Here is a 16,796-nt window from a genome sequence, read left to right on the forward strand (position 1 = left end):
TTGAGGTCAGTTTTACAGGCTGACTTTAAATCATATGATTTTGTGCAGTTCTTTGAGAAATTCCATTAAAGGAGCCAGACATGGCACCTGTGTAGCATATTATGTTACAAAGAAAATATACAAGTCTTTAACAACTGAAGAATGAGAAGTCATATGCTGTATTAAATCTCTTTCAGAGACAATATTCAAAATACCTACCTGATAAGTAACAATGGGTTAAAAACATCTGTATTTTGGTCCATCGTATTGTGAAAATTGGATGATTTATCAATAATAATATTTTGGCTACATAGTTCAGTGCTTTCTCATAGTCCAGGGATATCCCGAGCAGGGAGCTGAGTCTGGATTCAACTTTCATTTACAGAGAAAAGTAATGACATTAGAGGATCTGACATACATCATAGATCTTCTAGATGGGGTTCATCTAGTAAGAATTTTTTTAAAAGTCTGTGCATAACTAAAACTTGTTTAATTTTTTTTTTCCTTTTGACATCAAAAGCGTATCTTTCACTCATAGGGCTGAAATGGTCCTCAAGGAAGTATCTTAAATACCTTTGTCTTTCTTCATAGACATGTATCTGACCCAGTCCTAAAGACTGTCAGTAATGTTGACCTCATAACCTGTCCAGGCAATCTAGAGATTCATATGATAGCAGAGCTTTTCCTAATCTTTACTGAATCTTCTTTTCTGCAATATAAGTCCATTAATTCCTGTCTTATCCAAAACAGATCCAGAGAACAGATTATTTCCTGTCTTTCTTCAGCAGGCATATGCATATTTGAAAACAGGCACCATCTCAACTCTTAGACTTCCTTTTCAGGATCACGCCCATTAGTTCAGTCTTTCTTCCTGGTTCAAATTTTCCAGACTTCTGATCATCGCCATTATTCTCCTCTGGACTGCTTATAATATAGTACTCAAAATTAAACAGAATATTGCAAGTGAGCAAAGCAGAAGGATTACTACTTCACATACCGTGAAGGCTGTACTTTCATTTGTACATCTCTGTACAATTTACCTTTTCTTGCACAATATTAACATAATTTGGCCAGTGGTTTGCCAAGACCTAAGATTTCTTTCCACAAGAGCTGTTACATAGCCAGATACTTCCAACCTCTGTCTGTGCCTCTGGCTACATCTACCCAAATGCAGTATCTTGTATTTATTCCTACAGCAACCAGATCTGTCCCCAAATTAAAATATTTTCATGTAAACCACATTCCTCTAGTTTATTTATGTGAAAGCTATGTGAGACCTTATCAAGAGTTTTACTAAGCTTAAGATATATGGTATCTACTCCATCTTCCTCTAGCCACAGGCTTGGTTTTGTAGATTGCAATTGACTGATTTGACTTGCTCTAGGTAAATTATTATTGACTGCTATTAATGGCTTTGATTTCTTTTATGGGCTTACCAAAACTTGATTATTTATTCCAGCATTTTTTTTTCCCAGGATCAAGTGTTTAACTAATGTTTCAAATGCATCTGTATCAAAATTTTAGTTCAGATGAAGAGTGCACTTCTGAACCGCGTCTCAAAGCACATAAGCTGTTACTGTGTCGCACTACTTGCTAAAGCAGACATAGCGGATAGTTGTCAGGCTCTTCCTTTCCCCCCATTTTTAACATAGGGGGCATTTAATGCTTTCTAGTCTCGATAACTCTACCTGGTTCTGAGATTTTGTCAGCCAGCTGCTTAAGTATCCAAGGATGAAACTCAGCTCTGAGCTGGTCTGCGTACATATTACTCACCTAAATACATTCTGACTCGTTTCTTCCATATTTGTTCTGACGTCTTGTTCCTGAAGGGACTGTGTGGGTAACAGCACACAGTGAGATAAGAACATTTGCTATTCTAATAATAGAGCAGCAGAGAACAAAACAAAGAATATAATGCTTTCCGCTTCTTTGGAACATGTACCCTGTTTCATGTAATCATGAAGTGCCCTGCAGGCACAGGTTTCCCAACCTGGAAGAAAGGGTTTCACCTCTCTCACAGCTAGCTAGTGCAGCACATGTTCCCACATCACATAATGTGGTCAAGATCTTGTGACTGTACAGCCCGCCTGCCTATAGTCCTGTCATGCCCGGCTGTCCCTGAACAAGGTAGGGCCAAACTGACTCATTTCAAGGAAAGACTCATATACTAGTAAAACTAGTGGGAATAAATCTATTTTAAAAACATGTTCCATGCCATATGATTCCATTGGGGATAATAAAATCTTTGAATTTCCTTTCTGGCCACCATTCAGTTGCTATAAAATATCACATTGTAGTTTCTCTCAAGAAAGAAGTCCATTCATTCAAGTCTATGTGTAAGAGCAAATGAACAAAACCGGAGGCATTCAGTAGGTCTGTGCTAAGGTGTTACTGTGATCACCATTCAAAGGTTATAATCTACTAACAGGGAGCACATTGTGGAACTATTAATTAGGGAAATGTTTTATTATGCAGTGTGTAACTGTTATTAATGTGTATCAGGCATGGCTCTGAACAAGAAAGCTCACTAGTAATGACAGCTGGGGTCTGCTTTCAAACTAACATGAATTGCCAGTCATGAGATCTACCCTGCCCTTTCATCTTCCCAATTGCCAGTCTGGAGATCTGCTCTGCCCTTTCTGACATTCACACTGCTCACAACACTCTTCATAGGCTTTAAGACAAGAAAAGTATGTAATAGTGATTCTCTGAAGCTGACATTGGAGATTCATGAGCAGAGCCTTGTGGTGGGTTGGTCAAAGCCAAATGCCTTAAAAAACAACAGTAAAACTGCTGTTGGCCTAACTGGGGCCAGGATGCATGGAGTCTAGTTCAGTTTGCGTTAGTAGAACTCCATAAGTAATGATGTAGGTGGGTCCAGTTGCAGGGTCCTGGCTTTTTCTAGGACATACCTAACTTAATGAATACTACAGAAACAGATAAGAAAGACTCAATGGAAGCATGTAGTGGTAACCTCAGGGATATGTCTTTCTAGGCTTCTCTGCAGCAACAGGAAAGTTCTGAGATCCAGATCTTCTTTCTTGGCTCTGAACCATGGATAGCTCCAGAGAAATACGTGGAGTTATGCCGGAGTCAAACCAGTGTAAAGGAAATAAGGAATGAGTCTGGGAAAGTCTAGCAAATCACCCTGTTCCCGTTATGGGAAGCTTCATGCAAGTCTTGGGCTAATACAGTCTGTCCGTACATGAGAGTTAGGTGAATAAAGGTTAACATAGGTTTATAAAAGAGGCCAAGGAAGCGTTCAAGGGTCTGAGACTTCTTAAAAGCAGACAGGAGGGAATATGATTACTTAGACCTTACATGTGACCCGGTGTATTACTTGGACTTTCTGCAGCAATTAAATGGAGCAAACTACTTTGCTGCAACATACTGAAATGCACTGTTTAATTCAATGCCTGCTGGATGGATTATGTTCCTTTTGGCAATCTCATGTACACAGAAGAAATCAGAGAACTGAAATATGTATATTTAAGAGTAATTTCAAACTGCTGAAGTGAAGTCTTTATTATTATTACCAAGACTATTACATTATTTGACAAATGATGTTGACATTACCTGTCTGGCTATAAAATAATTATTAATTCTTGTAATAACGACACTGATTTATATTTAATATTTACCATAAAAGAATCCAAACAACTTTGTAAATCAAGTCAATGTTGCAGACATTTACACTTATACATCATTTTTGATACCATGAATTAGATTCATCCTACCTAAATTCAGGCATCTACATAAGGCAATAAGCTGGAAGCCTGAATACCTAAGGTTCTTTGTATAGTCAAAGTATATAGTTCAAGTGTCCTTCAGAAGGTACCTTTAGAGAACAATTGAAGGCACCTAAACTTTGGATTGCCTTCAGAGAGGGTGCATCAGCAGCTTTCCCCAGCTGGAAAATGAGTTTTAGTGGTGCTAGTTATCCCATGACACTCAGCTTTTTCAGATGCCAGCTGGAAAAGCAAAGGACCAAAAATCCTGCCTGGTTTTCCTTCTTAGGCTGAAACTGTGAAGAAACATTGAGGGAAATGGAGCTCTTTAATCAAAAGAAGGAGAAACTGAGAGGGGATGTGATAGTAATCGTCACACAAGTGAAAGATTGCTGCAACAAAAAAGAAAAAATCTTTGTCATGTCAGTGTGCTTAGGGCAAGAAGTTACAAGCTTGAGTTACATCACAGGATATTCAGGACAGCTATTAGAAATGGTAATTGGAAGGGCAATTACCCCTGCGTTGCTCAGGGAGGATGTGACATTGGCAGCTGACACTGACATGGTGTTAGGATTTGTTCTAGGTACAACTGGGTGACCTAAACGATCTCTTTAAGTCCCTTCCATCTCCCTTTCTTTTTATGTTATTAAAATTATGATTTGCAAGAAAGACAATCTAACAAAGAAAACAGAGAGAGAAGAAACCCAAACCTACTATCATACACAAGGCTCAGAGAAGATTACAATAGAGAGGAGTTAAAAGAGGTGAAGGATCCAAGGGACATGGGAATAGAAGTTTTTTAAAAAAGGAAAATTCATCATAACAAAACCTAGTGCTAGATCTTAGAGAAAGAGAACTTTTTATGTATTTACAAAGTCTCTATGTAAGTTGATGTTATGCAGTAGCGTTCCCTCAAATATTTCACTCACAATCCCATATCACAGTTGCAAGCACCTACACGTGTCTCCCTGGCAAGGCTTGCTTGGGTGCAACATAGATAGCAAAGGACACTGTCTGTCACATGCTCATCATTTCTCTGGAGTTGTTCTTATTGACAACAATGAAATTGATTTTTCACAGATCTTTGATACGCTTTAGCAATTAGTGTTTGTTATAGGGCAGTCCTTTGTTTCAGGCTCTTGCTTACTTCAGCCTCCATAAATCTTAGGCAAAGTTGCTGGTTTTGCCCATTTTTTTCTTGTTTGTTTGAAATGTATGTCTGTTTTTCCAACAGGCTGATGGGAAAAGAAATGCTGAATGTCATATGCTGCAACCTTGTTGCCATCCTCCTGTTATGAGGATGCAGCATCTTCTGCTGACAAGTCATCTTGTCCTGTGGTGTCAGAGTGTGGGCCTTGTGGGCTTGAGTGCACGTCTTTTGGGCTTGACCTAAACATCACATTACTCAATTTTACTGCTGAGAACAATGTTCTGGGAACAGTGTCAAGGGAATGGTGTTCTTCACTACCAGTACAGGCTATTCTTTTACCCCTTGTTCTGCTATCTCATCTGGTGCTTTCACACACATATGTTTCCATTCATATTGTGTTCATAACACTCTTAATATTTTTTTTTTTGGTTACAAATCTCTACAACTTTAGCGGCCAGCTCGCACATTTTATCTGTGCACTGGGTCATTAAACAGTTTATCTGCCTGAGTCCATAAACATCCTCAATCTGCTGCCGCTGTTTGCCCACAATATATGTCAAAACTATTTATGAAATGCACATTTATTTTACACATTAACAAATTATTTCACTTGAAGCACAGGAATGTGTATACAGTGCCTCCTTTGTGCCTGACACTGAACATCCCTGACTGCTGCTAATAGTTTCGGTCTGCCAAGTGCAAGGCTTTGCATGTTGCTTCTCAGTAGAAGAGAAATCCACAATTTGAAATTGTGGCCTAATCAGGACAGAGTTTGCTGTATTTGTACCTAGTCTAAAGCAATTTATACCTTCCTCTATCTAAAGCGGTAGATTTAATTATAGATTCATACTGCTCATAGTCTGCTATGTCTTCTGAAACTGCTCCTGGAACATAGCCTGATATAACCCCGTGTAACTCAGAATTAGCAACCCAAAGTAGTAGTTACGTGCCATCTTGGCAGCCGGTGGGAACAGTGCCATCTAGTGCCATTATTATAGCAGCGTTAACACCGTGTGGTACAGAGGCAAGTAGTAATCAACTGAGAAAATCATGGTCAGAGGTGCAATAAGAACTCTGCTTAAATTACCCTTCTTACTCTAACAATGCTGTCAAAATGCGTCCATTGAGAACTCAGTAAAATCACCCGCTGTTTTTACTGTAGACAGATTTCTAGACAGTTATCTATGATTATTGCACATGAAATAGCTTCTGCAGATGCCATTATGCTATTACTGCTTGCGGTTTCTAATTACTGCATTTTTTGCTCCTTTTACGTTATGTTGAATTCAAATTCCTACTCTTCACAGAGCAAGACTTGCAGGTATAGAGCAGATGGTAGTTTCCCTTTAAGTGAAATGAATCCCTTGCGCCTCCTTGTTGCTCATCTTCCTTTCAATGTAAACACGCTCCCTCTGTTGAGGCCTCAAGCTGGATGGGAAACAAGTACAGTAAAGTGTTGTTGTTTGGACCGGTTCCTATTTCTAATCTCATTGCTGGCTGATGACCCATGGAGCAAGCCCTAGATAGAAAGCACATGCGCAGCCTGAACATAATTTTGCAGGGTCAGATAAATAGTCCTCTGAATAATTTCTCTATAAGCGTGTGAATCACTGAAGACTGTACAAAAGATCAGGCAGAGATCAGGGTCTCCTGATACCACCTTTGTAATTCCCGCTGTTAGAAAATCTACGTCCCACTCCCCATTGCTTGCGCAATAGAGTAGAGTCAGAACGTTCTTGTTGCTCTCGTGCCCCTGCGTTTAGCTAACTGTCTTCTCAGACCCAGAGAGATTTTGTGTCACATTTCCATAGGGTCGCTTGCCTCAACGCAGCTGCTGAGACTATTGCAGAGCTCAGGTCTGCACGTACAATCTTGCTGTTTCACTACAATGGGAATTTTTGGAAGGTGGTTCTCACGCTCTAACTGATCAGTTAGCAAATGGTCATTTTGGACAACCCATGCAAGCGCATGAGCCGCATTTCACTCGTAATTGCTGCTGGGAAGGAAAGTCATTGAATACATATTTGCAGAGACATACAGCCATAGAACATTTGTGATAAATTTTGATTTTCCATTAACACTCTCCAGAAGTAGTACTATGCTGATTGTGGAGTAAAGAATTATTTTATTTTGTTAATGAAGACATAGAACATTCAAAGTATCTGTAATATAAAATGATTTTATAGATTTTATTTTTTAAAAAACAGCTTCAGTCATCAATTTTGATTGATTTATCCCTGATTTGCAGTGATCAGCTTCAACGATGCAATTTTGGTTGAAGTGCCTCCTGAGGAGAAATAGGTAGCTGAGGTGGACATTATGGCCAAGAGGTGACTAAAGGGACATTAGGTGACTCATGTACTCTGGACTTTTTCCATGCTATGTCTTGGAAAAGAGTTGGACACAGAAACATCTACTTTATAGAGACAGACATTGTCTAGTCATCTTATTGTCTTCCATCTTATAATACCCTTACCCTTGCCTTTGCAACATTTTTGTCACTTTTCAATAAAATCTCTGAAAGCAGTTCAGGACGTTTTGGTAATATGGTACTAAAACCTCAGTCTGCCCTACCATGTAACCTCAAATCATCTTCCAAACCCCAGTCCAAGCCTGGTCCAGAGCTGGTCTTTTAAATGTTCTACCCTTCAGTACTACACAGTGACCTGCTTTCAACTATTTGGGCTACAATTTGCAGGTATTCTACAGCATGTGTTGTATACCATGTCTTAAAACAATTTAGGAGATTCACAACTGTTTGTTCTAAGTGATCTGAAAGAAAGATCTCCGTTCAAGTGCAGGAAGGAGCTTTCCCGGGAAGTCTGAGGCAAATCAGACATCACTCCTGTGCCTTGTCTCTAATGAAAGGACTCCTGGAAAACACTAGTCGCTATTGACAATACAGCACTTGCAAGGACCTGTCCAGTGAATAGTGCCAGTTAGATCTCTTACCTTATAGTGTTTGAAATGCATTACCTCTCCTTTAGCTGTCACTAACTGTGAAAAATACCTAAAAATATATCTTTGACATGGAAATAAGTGTTTTGCTTAGGCTGGATTAATTGTACTCAGGCAGAAAGTGCAGAGAGAGCTGCAAGGGGATACCGGTCTGGAGCCAGAGCTCCTCCTGGTGCTGACCACGGCCACACTGACCACAAGCATCCAACTATTCTGTCAACCATTTTTGTCTTCAGGCTAAATTGCTCATGTAAATACAATTGCAGGCTAATTTTACTCCTGTCTGTCTTGCCATTTTCCCTAATCAAGTACTCTATTAGCACAAGCCAAGAACTTTTTATCTTCATTGATGTGTTTCTTAGAGCTTAGAGGGAATGACACCTATTGGTCCGATAGCAAGCAGGGCTGATGATAGGGAGGAGGAACTTTCCCCTGTATCACTCGCCTTTCTTCCACAGCTCCATATGTAGATAGAAGATGCCTGAATACTGGTACACTTTGTTTCGGTACCAGTGTTGAATGCTTCAGACTATGTATGAAAAGGAGGTTGTTTTAAAATTATAGTGGGATCAGCATTAACAGTTACAGGCCAGGAACTTGCAGGAAGGTACAGCGGCAGCAGGCAAACTCACCTTCCTTGGGAGACTTCATCAGCTTCTGTCTGTGCAAGAAAAAAGTTTATAAATTTGAGACTGTTAATGCTTTTGTATTTTATTTATTGAATGAACATAATAATGTTTTAGCTTCTGAGATTCCCGCAACCTCAATACTTGCTTCAAAAGGACTAGAGGAGAATGTTGTTGTAGATATCTATATAATATAGTATTGAACATTTTTATTGGTGATAGCTGATAATGAAACACAGAATGTTTTGATAAGTGAACTATTCTGCCATTGTTACAAGCTTCGTAAACTTTCATGGTGAAAGCTGAAATGCATATTTGCAGGAGAGAAAGCTTTCTGAACAATAATCGTGTTTTCTGTTCTTCAAAGTGTATCCAGAAACTGTGGTAAATGTAGTGGGAATATTATCTATTATAAAATAGTATTTCAGTTTGGTTTATTTATCAGGATCTCATTTTATTCAGTTTCCCAAGGCATAATAAAATATGTTAGTACATTAAGTAACTACATCTTCCCATACATTCCCCATCTTCTTTTACTTCAATTAATATATATCTCTCTTTTTAGCTCTGTAAACTTCCTCAGAAAATTTGATTCGTAGGGGTATCAGGAATCTGCATCTCCTCCCAGCTTCAGTGAGAATGTACTTAGAAATGTTAGCGCTGGTTCTTAAGAAGGCAAGTTAAAATTTTCAAATATGGGGCCTAAAGTTAGCATTTTGCATTTTGAAAATGCTGAAACAAAAGTCATAGGAATCAGAAAGATAAATTTTTCATACATAAGACTTTTTACAATTTTATCATAATTTTCATCTCAGCAAATATGAGATACTAAGGACTTTCAAAATGCCAGAAAAAAGGCTTTCCAACTTCGTCCTCTGTGTTTTGCTACTAAAAAGAGGGAGGAAATAAAAGAGGGAGAAACAGATAGAAATAGGATGAAAAGGCTGTATTTTTCATAACTAAAAAGTAAAAACATTACAAAAATACTTTTAACTTTTTTTTTTAAATAAGACAAAAGCTTCTCAAAGCAAAATTCCAACCAACTCTATTAGTCATGGATTTCCTATCAGCTAGTATTGAACCATCTTAATTACATACTAGTTACCTGGGCTGAGTGGTAAGGATTAAACAGCATACAAATCTGAGAAACTTCAGAACACAATGCTGCTCCACAATGGACCTTCTCATCTTCATAATTCCTGAAAGTGACCAGATTCCTCCCTCTTTTTTTCCTTGGATCTCACCTTTTGAGTTACTTTAGCCAAATATCCAGTTCAAGTGAAGACACCCTGTCTTACAAGAGGGTCTGCTCAATGAAGGTAAGAAGGATGTGCAACTGTATTTTTCCTCAAAGACACAAATGTTCCTGGAGACATCCTCTAAAATGTCTCTCCTTTCTCTTCCCCTCATTTTTTCTCAGTTTCTTTCTCCGGTAGCTACTTTTTCCAACAACATAAAATTGCCATAGCAACAGATAAAGTGAGTTTGGGGTTTTTTAGTTTAAATAAAAGAGTGCACATACACATCAGCTGCTCAGGACACAATACAGTGTATGAAATACATACTGGACATATTGCATTCTGATTTAATGAACTCATATTTCCATCTAGGATTTTCTGAAGAGGGAAATGGGAGTTTGACCTCCTGAAGATATAATTTCGTCTGTTCAGACATAGCATGTCATATGTTTATGATTCGTATCACTAGTGGATGTTGTCTTATGTTTCAAATCTAAACCCAATTATATTCAACTGCTGTCAGACATCCCTCAGCCATGTCTAGCAGTTAGTTGCCACAAGTTGGCTCACAGAATCTGTCTCACTATAGATAAAAAACTACCCTTTAGTTGGAAACATCTGCTGGATGATGACACATCTACAGACCAGATTTGGATCTGAGTTGTACAGATTTTTAATTGCAGCTGGAGTGATAAGCAATACATTACTTAACACATAACACACACTCGTGCACATTCTAGCTTGGTCTTCCTATCCCTGAGATAACTGGGAGGAGGGATAAATTAGTTCATCAGAATAACTTAATGCAAGATCATGTGGAGTCAATTTACATACCAATTCACAAACTAAAAATTTGGCTCAAGTGATTCTGGTTGTATTTGTTCAATGATCTCCAGATTGCCTCAACATGTCAGCATTTCATATGCAAAGTTACAAAAGAATCCATTAGTCCACTTGAAATGAGATACTGCTCCCTATCAAGCCCATGACTGCTACAGGGACAAGATCTAAACCAGAGAATGAACACTGATGAAAGTCTGTTTAATTCCCTTTTGCTTTTCTCAGACCATTTGCTTTATTACAGCAAATATGATTTAAATAACCCTGAAGTTATATTAATAAATCTTATATTGTCTGCCAAGAGTCTGCCTTGAAGCATTATACACTTCAGGGTGGTGTTTTACTACTACTGTTCTACAGGACCGCTATTTTCACTCCAAAGACTATTTTATTTTCTATAATTTTGTACCACATGGTATTATCTTGTTGCTGTCTTGGAATTGGACTGAGTTGTATTGTAACAATTTATCCCACTTTTTCTTTACTTATATGAACCCTTTGATCATGCTATCAGACTGCTGTCACAGGCTCATGATGAAGTATTACAGAAGTACCTTAGATATATCCTACCAAGGCACATCAGAAAGTGTTTTGGGAGAATCTGTGGGGGCGCCATTCCTTGTGACATAATGTTTCTGCAGTGTGCTGATTGCTGGATAATTTAGGAAATTTTTGTTTGTTTTCATTAATGTGCTTTCATGTCTTCTGCTAAGACATTGCCTTCCACTGCTGTGCCATTGACATGTCCTACTGTAAAGAAGTAGAGTTATTTTAAATTAATCTTGATCCCTTTGACCAACTTCTATTCCAGATTTTAACCCACATAAGTATGGGGTTTAGTAAAGTTCTGTGTGCTCTAAGATGGACTTTAGACTTACCTTATCATTTCCCAGTTTCCAGCAAGGGTCACAGATGACATCAGCAAGAAGAGAATGAGAAAAGATCAGAGATCCAGGACATCAGTATTTAGTACCCACTGAATACAGGGGTTTCTAATAAGGCAAAGAACAGGGCAGAACAAATTAAAGCCTCAATTATTACACTTACACTGCAGTAGTTAAATTATGCAGATGACATATTATTAACTGAAATACAACATGAAGTGTGATGACAATGATTTTAAATATATTTGGGGTTTGCCCCCAATGAAAGTGAATTTTAATATAAGTTCTTTTTTGTTCCCAGAAATCCGAACAGAGACTTTGTTAAAAAGCTTCCAGCTTTGAGATATGCAACTTCAGAGATTGGAGTATGAGGATTTAGATAAAAGGCAGATGTGGGACCCTTTATGGTTGAATGTTTTTTTGAAAAGCAAGGCAACTGCACTACATATCTTGCCTGAAAAAGAAGATATGGATCTTCTTAAGGATTGAATGCATCCTCTTATGGCAGTGGCTTTTTGAAGAATGTATCATATATAGTGCAAATTAAAAAATAAATTTAAAAAGCTGCAGTTTGTGTACAGTGGATGTCAGATTTCAGGATTACTATAGGCAAATTAATTTCATCTTTTCCTGTAAAATACATTTCCTACAGTTTTGATGATTCATCTTTCTTTACGCAATACATTTATCCCAGCATAGAACATAGCACTGCTCAAGTATGACAACTTCTAGAATTACAATCAGTGGTGGACATGACTTCTACAAGATACTTGTCATGATTATTACCCTTTGATCATATTTTCTTCCTGTACACAATAACATAATGTAGATACATGCAAAAATGTCTCAGGCTGAAAATTTATTTCCATACCTCAAAGAAGAAGAGAAGAAAAATATATAGGGTAATATTTTCAAAAATCTCTAGTGATGTACGTTCCTTTCCAAATGTAGCATAGCATGCGTAGCAGTAGGACTCTGCTTCCCTAATTCTATGTGTGAGAATTACTTAAGCCGCTAACAATCATATAGACTCTGTCCTTCTCCATGGGGTGAGACAGTCGTATCCAGAGGTGAATGAGTTCCCACTGTTTAATATACTTGTTTTAGGATAGAAAGAATTATCATCTGAAAATGTATTTTTCTCTCCAAATGCCATATAGGGAGTCTGTGCAAGGGCAGAGACATAAGCAAACAATTATCTGCCATCTAACCCTGGGTGAGGCAAATTTTGTGTTAAGTTTTTAATTCCCCTTTCAGGCATTCACACTGAAATTAGACACCTAAACGTCTTTTTGTTTCCAAGTACTACGCATCTAAAAGCCAAAATTTGTAAATGGAGCTGAACAATCTAGGTGCCTTGTTGAGTTCAATGGGAGAAAATGAACCTGTTCCTGGTTTAGCCTTGTCTTGTTTGCAGAGAGGATAAAATCTGACTGGTAGGTTTGCTGGCTCAGAAATAAGTGAATATTTTCTGGGCAACACACAAGAATAGTCTGAATTGTTCAATGTCAGCCTAGAGGACGCAAATTCAATACAGCACAGATAGAAACAAAAAAACAACTTTCTTCCAGCTACACACAGACACACACACAGACACACACGCAAAATCCACAATGTCATTGTCATCTGTAATACAAGTGGGTCTATGGGTTTGGTAGAATTTAAATTATGGTACAAAAAGTCTACTTTATGATATTTAGGATGAAACTCCTCTACGCTTGGAGGATGTGGAAATCTTACTTTGTTCCTGACAGCCTCAAAAAGCCCTCCAATATTAAAGAATAGAATCATAGAATCTTTAAGGTTGGAAAAGACCTCTAAGATCATCAAGTCCAACCGTCGAGCCAACACCACCATGTCTACTAAACCATGTCCCAAAGTGCCACGTCTACACGTTTTTTGAACACCTCCAGGGATGGTGATTCCACCACCTCCCTGGGCAGCCTGTTCCAGTGCCTGACCACTCTTTCGGTGAAGAAATTTTTCCTAATATCTAATCTAAACCTCCCCTGACACAACTTGAGGTCATTTCCTCTTGTCCTTTTGCTAGTTACTTGGGGAAGAGACCAACACTCACCTCACTACAACCTCCTTTCAGGTAGTTGTAGAGAGTGAGAAGGTCTCCCCTCAGCCTCCTCTTCTCCAGGCTAAACAACCCCAGTTCCCTCAGCCGCTCCTCATAAGATTTGTGCTCCAGTCCCTTTAGCAGCTTCATTGCCCTTCTCTGGATATGCTCCAGCACCTCAATGTCCTTCTTGTAGTGAGGGACCCAAAACTGAACACAGTACTCCACATGCGGCCTCACCAGTGCCAAGTACAGGGGCACAATCACTTCCCTAGTCCTGCTGGCCACACCATTTCTGACACAAGCCAGGATGCTGTTGGCCTTCTTGGCCACCTGGGCACGCTGCTGGCTCATGTTCAGCCGGCCGTCAACCAACACCCCCAGGTCCTTTTCCACCGAGCATCTTTCCAGCCACTCTTCCCCAAGCCTGTAGCATTGCCTGGGGTTGTTGTGACCCAAGTGCAGGACATGGCAGTGAGCCTCGTTGAACCTCATACAGTTGGCCTCAGCCCATCGATCCAGCCTGTCCAGATCCCTCTGTAGAGCCTTCCTACCTTCAAGCAGATTGACACTGCTGCACAACTTGGTGTCATCTGCAAACTTAACCGAGGGTGCACTCAATCCTCTCATCCAGATCATTGACAAAGATATTAAACAAGACCGGCCCCAAGACTGAGTGCTGGGGAACACCACTTGTGACCGGCCACCAACTGGATTTAACTCCATTCACCACAACTCTCTGGGCTTGGCCTTCCAGCCAGTTTTTTACCCAGCGAAGAGTGCACCTGTCTAAGCCATGAGCCGCCAGCTTAGACTCATGGTCTCAGGTTTTGTGGGGGTTTTGAAGCAAAAAAAAAAAAGAGTGTAATCCAAACCATATGTATTTGGCTGCCAATGTGGCTGATTTTTTTAAAAGAACCCCAACCTTTATCAAACAGAACAAATAAAACTGAAAGGTTATAGTGTATAGCATCTAAGCTGCAACTTTGCACGCAGATTCAGCCAAGGCTAAGAGCTACCATGAAAAATCGCAGCATTGCATTTGGTGCCTCTGACTCCAGCATTGCGCCACTTATGCACAGTTGTCCATCAAAGATCAGAAGGTTTGTAAATCCCTGTTCAAGTCCTGTGGCTTTATACACCTTTTATAGCGATGAACTCTAAGGTCTGGGGTTGTCTTGTAGTTCTCCATATAGAGTTCTTCTCTACTTAGGTTGCTCTGTTGAACTTTTGCTGTATATATTTTCCACAACAGTTTTCCCCATAGAAACCAGGAATAATAACTTTCAAAAAAGCTGTGGAAAATATTTCAAATAATGCTAAGCTTCTACTGCTTGCCCCCTCCAAGTTTAATCACAATAAATATTTAAAAGGGATAGAGAAGTTATTCAAAGACCAAGCTGCATTTTCCATTACATTAAAAAAAAAAATAGAAAATTGAGTCTTTGCTACTTCATTAACATTTTCTTGGTAGCTCCATAATTTTTTTAGAAAAAAATCAGCAATATGTAATTAAAACAAATGCAGCAAACCTTTTTTTTTTAATAGGGTTGTAAGCGTAAATAAAATTAATCTTGAAGCTGTGTCACTAATCTTTTTATATGATGGCACGAGTTCTGACACAGCACTATGGGGATTCTGTCACTGTGACAAATTTAGAAGTAAAACAAAGACTTGATAGACCATAACTTATATAATTCACTCCGAACATTCGTTTATATTGCTATATTAGCGTAAAGTCCTGGTATAAATGATATACATAGGTTTAAAATAAGTCAAGTAATTTATCCCCACTCGCTCAGCACAATATCCATGAGAGGTTTTCTCCAAAACGGCTACTTTACTGTCAGCAGTTCAAACAAAATAACCTGCCCGCCTGGGTGAAATGATGGTGATTTTAGCTCTTCACCTAAGAAATGAGACAGATGAGGAACCTGCATGCCGCTACCTGAGTTTGGCTAAGGAGCGGTAGCTTGTTACGGCCCAGTGACTTGACTGCTCGTGTCAGTGTGCCATGAACTAAACATAGAGGGAGACCTACGGACTGGTCTGCAATATGGAAAATGGCGGAGAGAGCTGTTGTCAGCTGAAACCAGAATAGTTTATTATGTGAACACTGCCCAGAGTACAGATACCCTTCCTTTCCTGTTTAGTGAGTTAAATGAACCAAGGCAATTCAACTGGAGAGCGCTCAGCTGGGAGCTATGGGGAATGAATCCATACCCACAGCGCCTGTCAGGTCATTTTCCTCACACTGCAAGTCATAGAATCATAGAATCATAGAATGGTTTGGGTCGGAAGGGACCTTAAAGATCATCTAGTTCCAACCCCCCTGCTGCAGGCAGGGACACCCTCCACTAGACCAGGTTGCCCAAAGCCTCATCCAACCTGGCCTTAAACACTTCCAGGGATGGGGCCTCCACAACCTCTCTGGGCAACCTGTTCCAGTGCCTCACCAACCTCACAGTAAAGAATTTCTTTCTAACATCTAATCTAAATTGACCCTCCTTCAGCTTAAACCCATTACCCCTTGTCCTATCACTACACTCCCTGATAAGCAGTCCCTCGCCATCTTTCCTGTAGGCCCCTTCAGGTACTGGTAAGCCACAATTAGATCTCCCCGGAGCCGCCTCTTCTCCAGGCTGAACAGCCCCAACTCTCTCAGCCTGTCCTCATAGGAGAGGTGCTCCAGCCCTCTGATCAGCTTCGTGGTCCTCCTCTGGACTCACTCCAACAGCTCCATGTCTCTCCTGTACTGGGGCCCCCAGAGCTGGGCACAGTACTCCAGGTGGGGTCTCACGAGAGCGGAGTAGAGGGGCAGGATCACCTCCCTTGACCTGCTGGTCACGCCTCTTTTGATGCAGCCCAGGACATGGTTGGCTTTCTGGGCTGCAAGCGCACACTGCTGGCTCATGTTGAGCTTCTCATCAGTCAATACCCCCAAGTCCTTCTCCTCGGCGCTGCTTTCAATCCATTCTCCCAGCCTATAGTCGTGCTTGGGATTGCGACAACCCACGTGCAGGACATTGCACTTGGCCTTGCTGAACTTCATGCGGTTCGCACGGGTCCACCTCTCCAGCCTGTCAAGGTCCCTCTGGATGGCATCCCTTCCTTCCAGCATGTCAACCCCACCACACAGCTTGGTGTCATCGGCAAACTTGCTGAGGGTGCACTCGATCCCATTGTCCATGTCGCCGACAAAGATGTTGAACAGTGCTGGTCCCAGTACCGACCTCTGAGGAACACCACTCGTCACCGTTCTCCACTTGGACATTGAGCCGTTGACCACAACTCTTTGAGTGCAACCATCCAGCCAGTTCCTTATCTA

The sequence above is a fragment of the Grus americana genome, chromosome 1 (genome assembly GCF_028858705.1).
Source record: "Grus americana isolate bGruAme1 chromosome 1, bGruAme1.mat, whole genome shotgun sequence".
Lineage (NCBI taxonomy): Eukaryota > Metazoa > Chordata > Aves > Gruiformes > Gruidae > Grus > Grus americana.